Genomic DNA, 19,449 nt, shown 5'->3' with positions numbered 1-19,449 from the left:
CAATCATTATTACCGTAATAAAACTGTAAAAACTCTCAACAGATGGCGATCCGTTCGATTAGTAACGACATCTGTTGGTGGAAAAGCAGAAACTACGACACTGCTGGGTTTATTGCGGTCATCATAAAAGTAAACTTGCTTTCGTTTTATTTTCGCTGAATGAACGATGAATGAACGACGTGAATGAAAAATAGTTAATTTTGCTTAAATTAGCAATGAACTGGTAGTTTGCAACCATTTTCAAAGCATGCTCACATAAATAAACTCTCTCTGCTGAGTTTTCTTGTGATTCGGGATAGTTTTACAAAATTCACAAATTGATTAATTTCATTCCAATATGATAATATTCACTATTTTCGAAGCGCATTAATTTTATGATTCTGCAACCCCAATATTCACGGTAAATTCGAATGCGCATAAGCCTACCAGCACAATAACTACTAAAATACTACTTTGAAATAATCGCTTTCTACTTACGAATGATGTATCCTCCTGAACTTTACGTGCCATCGAAGAAGCTTCTCTGCATCTTGAGCTGTCATAGTTTTTGTTGAAAAAAAAAAACAACAACAATCGAGAATGGGAAATATTTCAACTAGGTTTTAAAACGGGTTTATTGCTACTTTTAATGCGGTTTGCAAAACATCTCCGAGAGTGGTCCACTTAGTCGGAAGATGCTCTTGAAGAGGTTATCAAGAGGTTTTGATGTATGATTCAGTTTTATTGCAAGTTTTATAAAATAGGTCATGAAGATCTCTTGTAGAGCCGAACAAAACTTAAAATGTTACTTGGGTTTGGTATGGGAAATATGTTCGGAGTCCACCAGAGTATCCAAGATAGCGGTCCAAAATCCAAGATAATGGCCCAGTATTCAAGTTAGCGCCTATTTGAAAGGGTTTTAAATTCTTGCATTATGGGCATATTTTGTATGGAAATTTGTAACCAGAAAACCCAAGCTGTGCGCTGTTTCACAAGGTCTGCAATATGACTATAGTTTGAATGGAGAAGAATGCCGGTCTTCGTCCAAAACTGGTAACCAGAAAATCATAAACGACATGCCAAAATTCAATACGGCGACTATTTTATGTAATTTTAGGTGCAGAGTCCAAAAATGAATACCAGAACATCCAAGATGGTGTCTCAATGTTCAAGATGGCGGTTAGTTTAGTTGGGGTAGATATCCGGAGTCATGAAATGATGACCGGAAAATCTAAAACGACGTTTCAAAATTTTGCGGCTTCATGACACTTGTTTGGCTTGAGTTTTGGATCGTTGTCTTATAGTTTCTGAATATTGGATGTTATGCTAATATAAAATGTATCCATATTGAGTAGATTTAGCAAGCAGTTTTCATTTTGTATTTATGTCAATGCCATCAACATGTCGCTCGAGTTTTGTTGAAAGGATATTTTAAAGCGCGAGAAAGGCACCATCACCGCTAGGTGGATTAATTAGGGTTTTTTTATATTATAACACATTAAACCGATTCGTGTGGCATGGTAACTTTGCACAACCATTGGTTTCGGCTTCAGCTACGCGCTAGTAGCTAACTCAGCCGGCCGGCGTCGGTCGGCTAATTAGTGCCACCAGCTGGTACCAGTGCAGTGAAATGATGGCGTAGGTGTGCCGCAGCGCAGTAGCTAGAGTGCAAACAAGCAGCTCCCGGCTATTGAACCATGAATCATCCTCCTTCTTAGCAGCAGCACACGGGGTTCCGCCGTACAGAATACGAATATGAATGGTGCAGGCGAGGCTCACCACACCGTATAATCATTTTGTCACCCGGTCGGTGCCGTCATGGCCGCATTCATGCGGAAGAAATGATAAATGAAAGTGCCGTGAAAATTGTCACTTCCCGATGGTGTTGGGAAGGGTTTTTTTTTATCATATGCTTTTCTCTATATTGCGATGCGAGGATAGGATCTTTATCACTTATCTGCAACCATGCTTTAAAGCAAAAAAGCTCTAAATTATTATTTAAATTGCAGAGGTAATTCGCCAATTGGCATTTTCGTTTTCATTTGTTTTTATTCGTGCATAATTCCAAATATATCAAATTTTCATTTTTAAGTTTCATAGGAGTTTCTGAAGCTTTTCGGTGGGTTTCCCGGAGGTTCCTGGGAGCTTCCACGGGGGGCTTCAGGTATGCTTCAGAGGTGTAATAAGGCTTTTCAGAGAATTTCAGAAGGGTTTCTATATATCCCTGAAACCTCTGGAATGCTCTGAAATCTTCCCGAACATCCCTGAAACCCCTGGGAAATCCCTTGAAAAATAACACTTCTGGAGTCCCTTAAACACCTATCAAATCTCCTGGAACGCCTCCAGAACTTCTCGAAACCCCCTGAAACGCCCCACAAAACCCTTAAAACCCTATAGAACGCCCTGGAAACCCCTTGTAAATTCCAGGAAGGCCCCTGAAGCAATCTGGAACATTCCTGAAGCCCCTGGAACGCTCCATAAACTTTTCGAATGGTCCTGAAACTCCCTTAACCGTTATGTGTCCGACCAACTATTTGCTTTTTTCTACACCGTGCTTTTTAAACGGGCGCTGGGTACCCGGGTACCCTGTCGGCCACATAAGGGTTAAAATCCCCTGGAACGTCTCTGCAACTCTTTGGAAACTCCTGGAACGCCATTGAAACCCCTTGACCCCCCTTGAAACACCCTTGTACCCTCTTGAATCCTCCTGGAACTCCTGGGAACGCCCCTGAAATCCCTGGAACACCTCAGAATCCCCTTCAAAATTCCTGAAGCGCCCCTGAAACTTACTGTAACACCCCAGAAGTTTCTTGAAAACCCCTTACCATGCAACGCCCCTGAAACTTCTTGGAAAATCCATGAAACGTCTTGAAAACCACTGGAACGCCCCCCAAAACTCTTTGGAACCCCTTCTGAAACCCCTTGGAACACCCCTGTATCGCCCTTAACCCGGGAGCGGTCGCGTCGTGTACTCAGTACACGCACCATGACAAAAGCTCGCTTGAGATACACAGTGTGTGCGTGGTGTTGCTGAGGGTGGCCAAACCCGAGCAGAAGAGAATATCAACAGCATAATAAAATATGTTATTTTCTCATAATAATTGTATAATGGCATCAGTATTTTTTATGTTATCAACATATCTTATTGTGTTATAAAATTGTCTGTCATAAGCGGCAAAATAACAAAAATCATAACAAAAAAATATTCCTGGAATACCAATTTAATAACATGTTTTGTTAGATTCAACAACAACTTAAAAACAATGAATCTAGCAGTGAATTTGAAAACTTGTTATTTTTGTGTTATAGCTCATCGCATATTTGTACATTTTCAATAGTAGAGTAATAACAGAACTTGGTCTACAACAAAGTATATTATTGAAATGTTATTTAGTGTTCGAATCTCAATAACTTGATCATAACAAAATAAGACTGCCCAACAAAACATGTTATAAAAAAGTAATACTTTGATAAGTTAATAATAACAAATTATGATACATAAAGAGGCTATGTGATTATGTTGTTATGAATTTGATGTTCTCCTCTGCTCGGGAAGACGCGACTGCTCGAGGGTTAAGCATATTGTAAACCTCGGGAACCCGTTCTAGCACTTGAAATATTTTGGGAACGCCCCAGAAACCACTTGAAACGGCCCTGAAATCCGCCGAAAGCCTCTGAAAATTTACTGAAACCCTTTGAACACTCCTTGCATGCCATTGGAATTTCTTGAAAACACTTGGACCACCCCTGAAACGCCTAGGGACACCCCGATAATCTCTTAAATCCCTTTTGTATCTTTATGTAACGCCCGTAAAATGCTCTGGAATCGCCGTGAATCCCCTTGGAATCTCTGAAACGCCCTGAAACTCACTGTAATGCTCTAAATTGCCCTGTAACACTCTTCAAGGTTCTTGAAACCCTCTAAAATCCCTCTGGAACGTTTCCTGAAACCTCTTGGAACGTTCATGAAACGTCTTGAAAACCCCTGGAATGTCCCTAAAAGCCGCTGGAATTGCCTTGGAATGTCTCTGAAATCCTCTGGAATACCCATCTTTCACCCCTGAAACATCCAGTAAACCCCGGGAACCCACGGAACGCAACTGAAACCCTTTGAGAACCCTGGATCGCTCCTGAGTAGTGCTGAAAATGTCATTTCGACGTATCTAAATCCAACCACCTCCAGCTCATTTTAGACGCTGAACCTGAGAATGTGGGATATGAAAAACTTGTGCGGCTAGCCAAGCTCTACAAGAAAGTTACGGCAAAGCCGCTTCTGGACTTCCTTGGAACGCGTTCTGACCTCCTGTAACACAACTGGAACAAAACGGGCCCATATAGCCACAGCTGTTAAGGCGTGGGTATTCTGCATGACCATGCTGAGGGTGACTGGTTCGATTCCCGGTCGGTTCAGGAAATCGTCGTAATGGAAAATTTCTTTACTTCCTTACCCAAGTAACAAAATTAATTTTATAATGCTTTTGAAGTATTCTTCAACACCTGTGCTTTAAAACCATGCATAAACCAAATTGCTCTGCAAAACAACATCAACTCAACCATAAACCCGTAATAAGCCCAAAGAGGCCCATCCTAAGATGCTCTTGGAGAGTTGTTTTTAAATTTCTCTTAAAACTTGTTGTACTTCCCAAGTTGTCCTCAAGGCGAATTATTGCTCTCTCCTTGTAAAATTCTTCAAGTGCACGATAAAACGATAATAAATTTGTCAGTGTTGTTGCAGCTGATGCAGCTTTTATGTCGACAGAAAAGTTTGATGAAATAAATTGAAAAAAAAAACACAATGAAAATGACATATTATTGTAATTGGGATTAATTTATTACACAAATTGGAAATATTTCCGTGGTGTAACAAAGATGCCGAATGCCAAGCAAAATTCATCGTATATATGTTGCAAGATACTTCCAAAAATTGCATCGCGCTTCCATTATAATGCACTAATAAAATATTAAAACTTATTATTCCTGGTCATGAGAACATTGTTCATGAGTTTTCTCAACATGGCTTCCATTGAAATCTAGGCCGGTGGTCGTTCCATTATCTATGGTTTTAATCAACATCACCATAAGATCGTCTTAAACTTTTTTCAACTCATTCCAGAGCTAAAAGCATAACTCAAGAATACTAGGATTTATAACGTTTTCAATGCAGCCTGGTTGGCCTCCATCAAAAACGTCTTAAATTTATTTCATCTTAAGCAAGAGTGAGAAGTATTTCTCAAGAGTACTCAGGTTTATAACGTTCTTGATGTAGGTTTATGCAAACTCCGCCAAGAACGTAATAAATCAATGTACGCCAAATTGTAAACAAACAATAAATTATCGCACCGCGGTGGATTTTGTGAATCTCGTCCGATTAATTTTATCATCAGCCCGGTACCGTTGCCAACTAGGCAGACCTTTTTCGATAACCGGCCTTGATGCGGTACAGTGCCTCATTCCTCCGGTCAGCATTTCCAACAGGTAAGTAGTAGTTTATTTTAAAGATCGATGATTGGAACCCGAATAGTACGGGAATCGACGTCCTGGATGACCAAACCCACCTCATTTCGGATGCTGCAACCGGAGGAACTTGGCACTGCACCGCACAGTGTCGCGGTTGGGTTTCCGGGTAGGTGTTCTTGATTGGCAGCAATAATGGAACGATGGGAATCAACATCTGATGCTTGAGTTTTTTATTGTATTTTTCATGTACCAAACTGTTCTTATACGAGAACAGTTGCTCTTGATCAAGAACGGATGATTGAAGTTAACTACAAGAGCCTTATAAAACTGAAAACAAATTCAACAGTTCTTGTTGTGTTTATGGTTTTATGAACTGAACCTCAAGTATTCTTGGAGGTGTTTTTAAAACCACATATTGACGAAGAATAGTTGTGCTCAGCTGAAACTCCGATAAGATCAACTAGAATATGCAATGTTCCGATAAAACTATCATAAAAACAAATAAAACCAAATAGAATCAAGATTGTTACTTGGGTAGGCATTCGCATGTACCACGCGATATACACAATTACACATGCAAAATGGCATGAGGCAGAGGAAGCTCTCAATTCATAACTATGGAAGTGCTCAAGGAACATTTAGCTGAGAAATACATAGAAAGAAAGTCTGAAAACTACTCTTGACGTGAATATAAGAACGTGTAAATTTCTATTTTAAATCATTCCATTTTACAAAAACGAATGTCTTGCACGCCTTATTGTAAGCAAGCTCTATACTGCAGACAGTCTGTACACTGAAAGACGGCTTGCGGTAATGACCACCATAACAATGTTTTCAAATTTACCATGGTAAAACGTGATGATCGACCAACAAACGCTTCATGTGTGCGTTTTGTTTCCTCTCATATCAATCAGTTCGATGGCCGAGTGGTAGCGTGCTTAAGGTTCATGGTTCGAAACCGGTTGCCAACAGAAACGTTTTTTAATTGAAAATCGGGTCCATGGTAAAACTGAAAACATTTATCTGTTGAATTGAAACGAAAATATCGGTCTGCACAAATTTAGTGGCGTTGTGTATTTAAATTGACCCTCAGAATAGTAGTTTCAACCGCAAGCTATCTTTCAGTGTATTTTAAGAATCCGATGAAGAATTGGCTTCTTTAGCGATGTTAAGATAATTCCATATTCTAAATCTGCATGCCAAACTGAGCCGAAATCCACATTTTCATGAATTTTGGTGCCCGTGAACCTATTTAAAAATCAATTTGAAGTTTATATGGGAGCGATTTCTCGAATCATCTCTCGTCGCATTTTGTACTGGGCGGAGCTGTCAAACAGTTGCCCAGCTGTCAAAAGGTGATTTCGAAAAATCTCATTGAAATAGATTTTAGGTACCAAAACAAATTTCTAAAAATCTGAAAAAATCATTGTGGCTAAGAAAAAGGTGCTCTCGAATAAAATAAAAAAATCCATAAATTTTTCATAATTTAAAAACCTAATTGTGTTGAATGCGATGGAGGTCAGTACATCCACATTGCAAACTAAAAATATAACAGATGGCACTTTTTTGTGTGGTAGTAAAATCGAATTTTCTCGGTGAAGAAGTTGTACCGGAACACGAGGTAAACATAGAAAGTTGCCTTTCAAACCATTCTTGATTTCTATTCACTAACTTTTCACAAAACTATCCCGTTTTCTAACAATTAATCTTGTACCGACTTTTCGAACCCTCTAAGCAGAATACCCTCTTCGAATGAGTGTAATCAGTTTCGTACCTTTTAATTCCATCTTTAAAGCCAGTCTTAGTAAGGTGGTATGAACTACCAACCAAGCCGATCTGTTTAAAAGCACAGGTCGCACGGCAGAAGTTTCACGCATTCGATGTATTCGTTCAATACATGGCCTACTTGCCTAATTTCACCTTCTATAAAATTTTCACACTTGTTCGCTACCTAGCGAATTCTATCATATCTATCATATCATTATCCACTTTGATCTCTACTCCCTTATACTATGAGTAGAAAGAGACCGATATAGCCACAAAATCATCAAGTCTTTTAATTCCGCCCTATGTTGCTTATCCTTTGACAGATACGCGTATTTCGACTACCACTTGTAATCTTCTTCAGTAGATAACTGACACTGAGGAAGATTACAAGTGGTATGGGGAAATCCAACTTATCAAACTTTTGAAGAAAAATGCACTTTAAAGCAACTCTAAAAATCCGCTAGAACCCCCCCCCCCCCCCCTCCAAGATTTAATGCATATATTAGGGAACATTTTGTTAGAAGTCAACTTTTTAGTTGCACTTAAGATAAAGGCGTTATTTAATTTCGGAACAATGGACATTTTTTTCGCATGATTTCTAACTTCTTTAATTGGCATCACTGCACGTTTTGCGTGTTGAAGAGGGTGATAACAGCCATCTGCAGCGTCACCACCCGTCGCTGGATGGAGACGCAAGTACCTGATAATAATGAGATAGTTAGGATTGTAAATATCCTTGTGATATTGCTTTATAAAAACTTGGTATCTTCGGCAAAGTTGTTGGCATGGTCAAGAGCTGTCTAGTGATGAACTAAATCATTGGCAAATCGATCACTGGGCGGCGCTAGTGTGCATACAAACTGCATGCAAAAGTATTAACGTATATGCGTGTATCTCAATAACGTGATAATTTAACTGTGTGGTGTCTTCGACAAAGTTGTTGGCTGTGCCACGGGCTATCCAGTGACGAACCAAGTAAGTAGGAATTCAACCGATAGGCGGCGCTAGTGTGCATACAAACGTATATGTGTGTATCTCAATAACGTGATAATTTAGGTAGGTGGTGTCTTCGACAAATTTGTTGGCTGGACCACGGGCTATCCAGTGACAAACGCAATACAGTCTAGACTCCCACTACTCGATTAGTTCGGGGGTGCAGTAGGAATCCGTGTTGTAGGAATCCCAGAGTTTATGGGATTTCGCCTAATTGTGAGCGAATATATCAGGAGTATTACAAGATAGCACCATACTTTCTTTGGCAAAGTTATAGTACTAGAATAGATCTACCACACAATGCGAACTAACATCTAATTAGTTGGCAATTTGGCCGATATAGGCACTATGTAGAAGTGGTTGCTTATGTTCACTCGCCAGTAGAAGCACTCATAAGTTATCACTTGCGATATCTTAAGATCTACTTGATTTGGAACAATGCTGTCTTCGGCAAAGTTGTTCAGTAGGTCAAGAATAATCTGGTGATTAACACTCCAAATACCGCGATAGAAAAACTTACGCGGAATACCGTGATCAGAAAAAAGTGGGAACTAAAAGTTTGAGCAACTCGTTCTCAGCCGTCTGTGAACCGATTTTCAGTTCTCTTTCAGGGATCTTTTGCCCAATTATTCTACTTTTATTTTATACAAAATTCATGTTTTTAGGGATGATCATTAGTATGGGAAAAACATCAAATTCTCGCTCCAGTCGACTTTTTTGATTCCATTTAGGTCTCATATGAACTGTGCAAAATTTCAGCGCAATCGGTGAAACTATAATTTAACGCAAGCGGTTCAAAGTTTTCATAGGGTTTACTGTGGGAAAAGTTACACTTTCAGATAAAAAATCCCTGAGGTCACTCCTTGTCTCCTTAATTCAAAGAGATCAACGCATCTTGTAGAACAATCATTTATGAAACTTTCCTTCGAAGACCGCAAAACGATTGAATGTTTGTGGAAAAAGTTATTGATTTATTACCGATTAGTGATCCAGCGAACGGCTTTTTGTTTTGTTTCATTAGCAGCACTGTAGCTGCTGCTGTTTCTGGGGGTGGTGATGCCTCCCGCCACCCCCACGCAACAACGGCAGCAGCAGTGCTGCTGATAAAACAAAACAAAAAGCCGTTCGCTGGATCACTAATCGGTAATAAATCAATAACTTTTTCCACAAACATTCAATCGTTTTGCGGTCTTCGAAGGAAAGTTTCATAAATAATTTTTCTACAAGATGCGTTGATCGGCTTGAATTAAGGAGACAAAGGGCGACCTCTGGGATTTTTTTGTTTGAAAGTGTAACTTTTTCCATAGTAAATCCTATGCAAACTTTGAATCGCTTGCGCTAAATTATAGTTTCACCGGTTGCGCTGAAATTTTGCACAGTTCATATGGGACCTAAATGGGATCTAAAAAGTCGACAGGAGCGAGAATTTATTTTTTCCATACATGCGTGTCCCATACTAATGCTCATTTTTCCTCCAGAATAGCGTGAGTAAGAAACGTTTTAAAAAAAAATGATATTTTTGTTTGCATGAAAAATTTAAGTCTGACCAAGGTAGTGACAACTTAAAATGGCAGCATAACGTGATTTCTGCTAATAAGGCATATTGTATAGGGTGTCCCAGAAAGTATGGGCACAACTTCATATAGCGAAAATACAATCACTTTCTTAACAAACAACAATTTTTATATTTTTGTATTTTTATTCAAGGTATTTTGATTGATACCTGTAAAGAATTTATACACTAAAAAGGGTTTTTGTATGCAGAATGTTTAAAATGAAAAAAACATCTTTCAAAACTTCTGCACAAACTACTATTTTACAGTTTTGCCAAATGTCCAAATTCGAAACATTTTTTTCGATTTTTTTTCACATGATATATTCGAAAACATGTTTCCTCAGATGGTTGATAGAATTTGTTTTTAAAAATATGTTTTTCCTGTGCGTACGGGTATTTCAGAATTTTGAGATAACTTGAAAATTCGCCTTTTCTATTTCTGGATAAGACATGCCCACATACATTCGAGTTTTTAAACATGTTTTAACGAGAATAAAAATAATTAAATCTACACTTTATAAAGCTGGATCATTTATTTTACCTATAGTGAAATTAAAATAAAATTTTCTGCATGTTGTGATATATGTTCAGAAGCTTGTTTTCATCTATTAAAAAAACGGGTTTTCAAAAATATCGATTTTGGTGTTTAAATTAATTTTTCAGGTTCAAAAGTATATGTTTTTAATTCAAACTAAAGGTTGTATAATAGATACGGATATAGAAATACACGAATATATTTTTTAAAATTTTTATTGAGCCCAATTTCGTGTGTAAAAAAACAATTTGTTAAGCGATGTTATTGAAAAATATAGCAAATTGTGCAGAAGCTTTAAAAGGTCTTTCAGGGAATGTTCTACCGCATTTATACGAAGTGTCAAATTCAAATTTTAATGATTGGCATTTGATGTTAATACATTAAGGCAGGATATGTATGAAAATAAAGTTTGCTTATGCATCCTTTTCCAAATGGCAGAACTGCAAAGTTATGCTCATACTTTCTAGGACACCCTATAGAGGTAATACAAAATGTTCGCAACTATCTTGAACATCCCTAGCTACGATCAATTGCGGCTCTCGACGAACAATCGCTTCAGTGCTCTTGCCAAGCATCCTAGAGGGTTAGGGTCTTCGAGAGTTGTCTAGATTGATTAGTGCTACATTTTAATGTCTTTAGTTTTGATCTAGATCTGCTGAAACTGATCTAGATAAGTTTTATCTTTCACTATGACGCTCTTTTATGCACGGTATGCATCCTAGAGGGTTGGAGTCTTCAACAAAGTGTTTTGAATTGGTTGGTACTACATTCTTGCGTCTTTGGTTTTAATCTAGATCTGCTGAAACTGATCTAGATAAGTTTTATCTTTATTAACAACGCTCTAGTGTTCTCGATATGCATCCCAGAGGGTTGGAGACTTCGGCAAAGTGCTTTGGATTGGTTGGTACTACATTCTTACGTCTCCGGTTTTGATCTAGATCTGCTAAAACTGATCTAGATAAGTTTTATCTTTCAATATGACGCTCTAGTGTTCTTTGTATGCATTCTAAAAGGTTGGAATCCTCGACAAAGTGCTTTGGATTTGTTGGTACTACAGGCAGTGTTGGTAAACTCACACTCAAAGCACACTCATGAACCACTCCTACGTGAGCAAACTCGCGCGCGATTCTGGATAGTTTTCGCACGCGCGAGAATTTCATGCAAAATCTCGCTCTCACGAGTCAAGCGCCGAAATCTCGTTTCAAATCAATTTGAACGGCATTAAATGTTGTTGTATGCTAGATTTGCTTTTGTTCTATCATACAATCCTAAAAACTTCCATTTAAATATTAAGAACATCAAGAAATGAAGCAATGAGTGAAATTATGAGTCAACTCATGAATGATTTTTTCGGCGGTGATTTTGGCGAGTCAAGAATTGCGCGTGAAACAACTCAACCATGAGATTTGAAAATTCGAGTTTTTACCAACACTGACTAGGGGCTGTCCATAAACCACGTGGTCATTTTTTGGGACTTCTCAAACCCCCCCCCCCCCCGCGTGGTCATTAGCCCATACAATTTTTTTTCTTCCATACAAAATGGTCATTGCCCGAACCCCCCCCCTCATGACCACGTGGTTTATGGACAGCACCCTACAGGTCGGACTTGATTATTCGGGGATTCAATTAACCGGTGGCCCGATTATCCGGGGCTCGATCATCCGGCTGATGAGCATCCCTAAAAACATGAATTTTGTATAAAATAAAAGTAGAATAGTTGGGTAAAAGATCCCTGAAAGAAAAATGGAAATCGGTTCACAGGCGGCTGAGAACGAGCTGCTAAAAGTTTGCGCACTTTTGCTGATCACGGTATTCTGAGTGTTAACCAATTAGTCTGTGATTTCGCCGCTAGGTGGTACTAGTTGTCCTTTTGTCAGCCCCTCGATCGAGCATCATATCCAGGAATATAATTTTCCCATCCTTCTCGGCCACCAGGCAAACAGACGAATGTGGTGTACTCCATACCGTATGGAGCCGAAGACGGGAAGGTGTACATCGGGCAAACTAAACGAATGCTGGAGGTACGAATTGCGGAACACAAGAACGACAGTAAAAAGAGAGTTCCCAAATCTGGCCTTGCAGTACACACGATGGAGGAAGGGCATGTTTTCGATTTCGATAACACAACGATTTTGGAACGAATCGAACACCCAGATACCAGGACGATCGCGGAGGTGTTCCATATAAAAAAGCTAGCCGAACAGCAGACGGTACATCTCCAGCGAGAGTGCGGGAACTTCAACATGACGTACAATGGCCTATTGGCCCGACTACGTGGAGAAACCCGAGCTCGAATGAGAGAGAGAACGAATGACGTTGAAAACGAACCGAGCAGAATGGGTGTCGAATAGGGTGTAAGATTTATTGGGAGGTCTGGGAAAATTTGATTTAGTTTATTTGTGACAGACCGAGCTGATGGTCACATTCAGCATGTTGTAAGTGTATTGTATAATCGTTTAGTATGTGTTAATTTAACTAAGAAAATTGTAATGTCTCAATAAATGTTTTAGGCGTCTGAAGAGGGCTGAAGAGTAGTAAGCCGAAACGCGTAACGCGAATTATGCTGTTTTTCTTATGTCACCGAAAAGAGCCAACCCACATAAATTAGTAAAATTCCACGGTGATCAATCCCGATCATTACAGTACTATTATATCTGCTGCAGATCTTGTGATAGAGAGTTTTAAAACTTTACATGACAATTAGCGCCACCTAACGGCAAATTCAAAACTATCTTTTTAATCAGAAAATGGCTCTTGACTTCCTGAAGAACTTTGCCGAAGACGACACTTCTCTATCTGCTCTGGATCGCGAGCTAGAGAAGTTTGAAACTTTACTTGACAACTAGCACCACCTAGCGGCGAAATCACAAACTTATAGTTGAATCACTAGATAGCTCTTGACTTCTAGAAGAATTTTGTCGAAGACGACCCTCTTCTATCTGCTCTGGATCGCGAGCTAGAGAAGTTTGAAATTTTACTTGACAAAGAGCGCCACCTAGCGGCGAAATCACTAACTCAATGTTGAATCACAAGATTGTTCTTGACTTCCTGGAGAACTTTGCCGAAGGCGACCCTCTTCTATCTGCCACGGTGTCAAAATTTCGATTATTATCGAACATTCATGTACCTCGGATTTTTCTTCGAAAATGATTAGTATTTGGGCTATATATTCATAATCGGAAAACTAGAAAATATTTTATCGGCGAAAATTTTTCCATACATTTTGTATGGGACGTTTTTTGGGCTAAAATAATAATTATTGATTTTTAGTATGGAAAATAGCTAAAAACTCATCTAACTCAAATTTTCCCCGATAGAATATTTTCAAATTTTGCATTTATAAATTATAGCCGAAATTCTAACATTCTACGAAGAAAAATCCGAGGTACATGAAAGTTCGATAATAATCAAAATTTTGACACCGTGCTGCTATGGATCCCGAGATAAAGAAGTTTGAAATTTAATTTAACAACTAGCGCCACCTAGCGGCGAAATCACCAGCTAAGTATTGAATCACCAGATAGGTTTTTACTTCTTGAAAAACTCTGACGAAGACGGCACTGTTCTATCTGATCTGGATCGCGAGCTAGAGAAGTTTGAAACTTTACTTGACAACTAGCGTCACCTAGCGGTGAAATCACAAACGAAATGTTATGTCATTAGATAGCTCTTTGCCTTTGTTATGTCATTAGAAGAACTTTGCCGAAGACGATACTTTTCTATCTGCTCAGGATCGCGAGCTAATGAAAATTTTACTTAACAACTATTGGCCCCTAGCGGCGAGATCATTAACTAAATGATGAATCACCAGATAGGTTTTACTTCCTGAAAAACTCTGACGAAGACGGCACTTTTCTATCTGACCTGGATCGCGAGCTAGAGAAGTTTGAAACTTTACTTCACAACTAGCACCATCTAGCGGCAAAATCACAGACTAATTGGTTAATTACCAGATTATTCTTGACCTACTGAACAACTTTGCCGAAGACAGCATTATTCCAAATCAAGTAGATCTTAAGACATCGCAAGTGATAACTTATGAGTGCTTCTACTGGCGAGTGAACAAAAGCAACCACTTTACATAGCGCCTATATCGACCAAATTGCCAACTAATTGGATGTTAGTTGAAACTTCCCGCGACGTCCATACGTCTATGGAGTGGACGTCCGTACGCCCTTAACTAACTCACCTCGGACTATTAAACTCTCAGGGTCGGCCTTATCGCACTAAGGGATACTTACGCTGCATGAAATGGCAACATTCTAATAAGATACACCTCTTATCACCTCTAAGCACATGTAAACTAACAATTTAATTCGATACACACAAAATTCTTTTATGCAATTCAGTATCATAATTTATATTTTATTCAACTCATTTTGGTATCATAATGGCCAATTTTTCCGAACTGGTTCATTATGCAACTGAAATGAGTTGCATAATGAAAAATAGTTGTATAATGTTCATAATGATACTCATTTGAGTTGCATTATGAACATTATGCAACTCAAATGGGTTGCATTATGAAAAAATCATTGCATAAAATGTTGTATGCAACTCGTTGCAAAACTCGATTTTTTCAGCACTCTTCGTATTTATCCAACTCGGCAAGCCTCGTTGGATAAATGTACGACTCGTGCTGAAAAAATCAACTTTTTGCAACTCGTTACATAAATAACTATTATTCAACGGTTTAGCTACACTTTTTCTCTGACTCACTGCTTTTCCGGATCCTTGGCAACCGTAGCGATCTGCGTCTGTGGCGTTCGTCGTAGCTTGACCGGGTACGTAGTTCCCCATCCAATGAAAAGGGGGGGGGGGGTCGTTGGGGTTCTTCGGTATTACAGGAGTTCTTGATACAGCCGTGTGGTAACGGACGGCACTCTGGCACTTTGGAAAGCGGTGCGAACACCAAAACTTCTAATGACGGTAGTGTAAATCTTCTAGAACACTTTAGGATCGTATGTCCCGAAATTGGCTTGGAGGAACTGATTTGCCTTCTTCGCTATATCCGACAACGCTGCTCGGCTGCGAGGCACAACTCTTTTACAATTAGCAGACCGACTTTATGCAACGAGTCACTAAAATTATAACTTTAAAAAAACACTCCGTTCTGATGAACTTTCCGGCCACGAATAAGAGACCGTTCTAGGGGCAGAGCCCGCTTATATCCCCGATCGGTAAACCATTTCCAGCACGCCTTACGCATCAACACGCGCCTGGCAATTCCATCAGTTACATCAGCTTCTCAGAAGTCGCCGGTTGAAAAGCAGAGTCTTTTTCCCTACTCTAGAGCGCCCTATCGGTTCTAACGAACAACATGTGCTGGTTGTATTTTTATTCGAACAAAGTTAAGCTTTATACAAACTAGCTCGTCTTTTGACGTTTTCACCTACTTCTGTCGTTTTTCTTTTTTTTTAATTTTATTTACAATACATTTTCTAGTTCCTTTATGTCAAACCTGAATCAAAAGTCTAGCAATTAAGGATTAAAGGTGTAAACTTCGTTGAAGGTTACATAGTTCGCATTGTGTGGTAGATCTATTCTAGTACTATAACTTTGCCAAAGAAAGTATGGTGCTATCTTGTAATGCTTCTGATATATTTGCTCACACCCCCAATTAGGCGAAATCCCATAAGCTCTGGGATTCCTACAACACGGATTCCTACTGCACCCCCGAACTAATCGTGTAGTAGGAGTCTAGACTGTATTGCGTTCGTCACTGGATAGCACGTGGTCCAGCCAACAAATTTGTCGAAGACACCACCTACCTAAATTATCACGTTATTGAGATACACACATATACGTTTGTACTTTTGCATCCAGTTTGTATGCACACTAGCGCCGCCTATCGGTTGAATTCCTACTTACTTGGTTCGTCACTGGATAGCCCGTGACCCAGCTGTAGTGGCTAGGGTTGGATTCATAAGATAAATTATTATATTGTAACATGTGTGTTGTGAAATTACACATTATATTTTGAACACCCCAAAAGCGAACCATCGTGTAAACGTTGATCAAGAATGACAACTGAACGAAAGTTGTATTCGGTTGAAAGCGAGAGAGCGCAATCCAGTATGCACTCATTCGGTGCCGCCGTAGCTCGCGGAGAATCGTATTGGGGTGAGAGAGAGAGAGCATGTAAATCTCGATATCGAACCGAGATGGTACGCTGGTAAGGGGTTCTTGGACTCGGAACTGGGTTGAGGAATTCAGTCTGGTTTCTATTGTAGTAACGATCAGATGTGGATTTTATGCAACCATCTTTCGTTACGATAATGGTGTAGCCGGTAGATGGTTTTACAATTATTATGATGTAGTGAAAATCATTCTCAGATATAGTGAAGAAAGTGTGATTGTGATTTTGTCGGTGTTCAAGGTTGCGATGCGTAGAGTGAACGAGGAAAAGTAAATCATGAAGGAATCGCGGACGTTGGAATTGCGGTACAGCTTGATAGGGGTGTGCAGGAGAAATTATATATAAAAAAAATCGACGGAAAGACGGAACGAGTGCGTGGGATGCCTAAAAAATGTGTGAGCAAAAAAAAAAAATGGACGAAAGGCAAGAGACGAGTATTGAGGAGAATTCAAAAAAAGAGTATTATTGGTAAAAAAAAGAGAATGAAAAAAAAACGAAATGCGAGACTTCTTTGAAAAAAATAAGAGCAAAAAAAAAATGAGAATAGAGAAAGCATGAGAAAAAAAAAATACGGAATGCGAGACAGCCTTGAAAAAAAAAGATGGAAAAAGAATGAAAAAAAACGGAATGCGAGACAAAGCCTTGAGAAAAAAAAGAGGATGGAAATAAACGAAAAAAAAAACGAAATGCGAAACTTCCTTGCAAAAAAAAAAGAGGATGGAGAAAGCATGACAAAAAATACGGAATGCGAGACAGAGCCTTGAAAAAAAAGCAAAAAAAGAGGATGGAAAATGAATGAGGAAAAAAAAGCGGAATGCGAGACAGAGCCTTGTGAAAAAAAAATACAAAACAGAGGATGGAAATAAATGAAAAAAAAAAACAGAATGCGAAATAGAGCCTTGAAAAAAAACTGAAAGCAAAAAAAATAGAGGGTGAAATAAGAAGAACGTGAGAGTAGCCTGGAAGCAAAAGGCAAGGAAAAAATCGAAAAACAATAAAGATGAAGGTAAGAGAAATGTGTTGAGATTGGTTGATATGAAATGTGCTGTTTTCGTTCAACAAGACAGAGAGAAGAGAACTGCATTGAAAAACAAGGAAAAAAGCGAAAAGATTGGATTTGGAATGGAATCGGATTCAATAGAGATTGGATTAGGAATGGGTTTGGATTGCATTTAGATAGGATTTGATTGAATTTGAACTGGATTTTGATTGGGTTGGATTTAGTTGAATTTGGATTTTGATTAGATTGGGTTTGGATTGGACTTGGATTGGACTGCATTTAAATTGAATTTGGATTCAAATGGATTTGAAAAAAAGAAACCAACGAAAGAGGATGAAAAAATAGAGAATGCAATAGAAGCCTGGTAGTAAAAGGCACAATAAATCGGTGAACAATGACGATGAAGACAAGAGAAATGTGTTGAGATTGGTTGATGAGAAATGTGCTGTTTTCGTTTAACAACACATAGAAATAAAGAACTACATTGATAAGGAGAAAGGCTGGATTAGATTTGGAATAGAGTTGGATTTAATGGGGATTAGATTTGAAATGAATGTGGATTGCATCAAGTTAGGATTTGATTGGGTTTTGATTGGATTTGGACTGGATTTTGATTGGATTATAATTGAAATGGATTTGGATTATTTTTAACTTGAATTTGTATTGGATTTAGATTTGATTTGGACTCGATTATGATTGGATTGGAATTTGAATGGATTTGGATTGAATTTGAATTGGATTTAGTTTGAGTTTGGATTGAATTTGGAATGGATTCAGATTGGATTAAACATGGATTTTAATTGGAATTTGTATTGGATTGGGATTCAATGGGGATTGGATTTGGAATGAATGTGGATTGCATTGAGATTAGGATTTTTTGGGTTTGGACTCGGATTTGGTTTTTATTTCGACTGGATTTTGATTGGATTGGAATTGGAATGGATTAAATTGGATTTGAACTGAATTTGGAGTGGATTTGTATTGGATTTAGATTGGTTTTGGACTCGATTATGATTGGATTGGATTTTGAAATGGATTTGGATAGAGACGAACCAGCCAAGGGCTGAAAGTCTCTCTAATAAAGACAAATCAATCAATCAATGGATTTGGATTTAATTTGAATTGGATTTGGATTGAGTTTGGATTGAATTTGGCATGGATTAAGATTGGATTGGGCATTGATTTTAATTGGAATTTGTGTTGGATTGGGATTCAATTGGGATTGGATTTGGAATGAATGTGGATTGCATTAAGATAGGATTTGATTGGGTTTGGATTGGATTTCGACTCCATTTTGATTGGATTGGAATTGGAATGGATTAAACTAGATTTGAAATGGATTTGTATTGGATTTGTATTGGATTTGTATTGGATTTGCATTAGATTTAGATTGGATTTGGACTGGATTTTGATTGGATTGAATTTGAATTTGATTGGAACAGATTAAATTCGATTTGAAATGGATTTGGATTAGATTTGGATTTAAATTGAATTTAGATTGGATCTGGATTGGATTTGGACTCGATTATGATTGGATTGGAATTGAAATGGATTAAATTGGATTTGGATTGGAATTGTACTGGATTTAGATTGGATTTGGACTGTATTTGGATTGGAATTGGAATGGATTAAATTGGATTTGAATTTGAAAAAAATTGAAAATCGAAAAACAATAAAGATGATGGTAAGAGAAATGTGTTGAGATTAGTTGATATGAAACGTGCTGTTTTCGTTCAACAAGACAGAGAAAAGAGAACTGCATTGAAAAACAAGGAAAAAAAGCGGAAAGATTGGATTTGGCATGGAATCGGATTCAATAGAGATTGGATTAGGAATGGGTTTGGATTGCATTTAGATAGGAGTTGATTGAATTTGGACTGGATTTTGATTGGGTTGGATTTAGTTGAATTTGGATTTTGATTAGATTAGGTTTGGATTGGACTTAGAATGGATTTGAAATCGAATGGATTGAATCTTGATTTTGAATTTGTATTTCATTTGGATTATATTTGAGGAAACAGGAT

At 38.4% G+C, this 19,449-nt stretch overlaps 1 protein-coding gene across 3 annotated transcripts in view; it reads right to left on the bottom strand.

Moving 5' to 3' along the window:
* The window catches only part of LOC109431771 (uncharacterized), a 436,488-nt gene that overhangs the window by 302,217 nt on the left and 114,822 nt on the right, over window positions 1–19,449 (bottom strand). The window lies entirely within an intron of this gene.

This window comes from Aedes albopictus, chromosome 3 (genome assembly GCF_035046485.1).
Source record: "Aedes albopictus strain Foshan chromosome 3, AalbF5, whole genome shotgun sequence".
In the NCBI taxonomy this organism is placed as follows: Eukaryota; Metazoa; Arthropoda; class Insecta; order Diptera; family Culicidae; genus Aedes; species Aedes albopictus.
The sequence above is the reverse complement of the archived record's forward strand: the minus strand, read 5'-3'. Positions and strand labels throughout refer to the sequence as shown.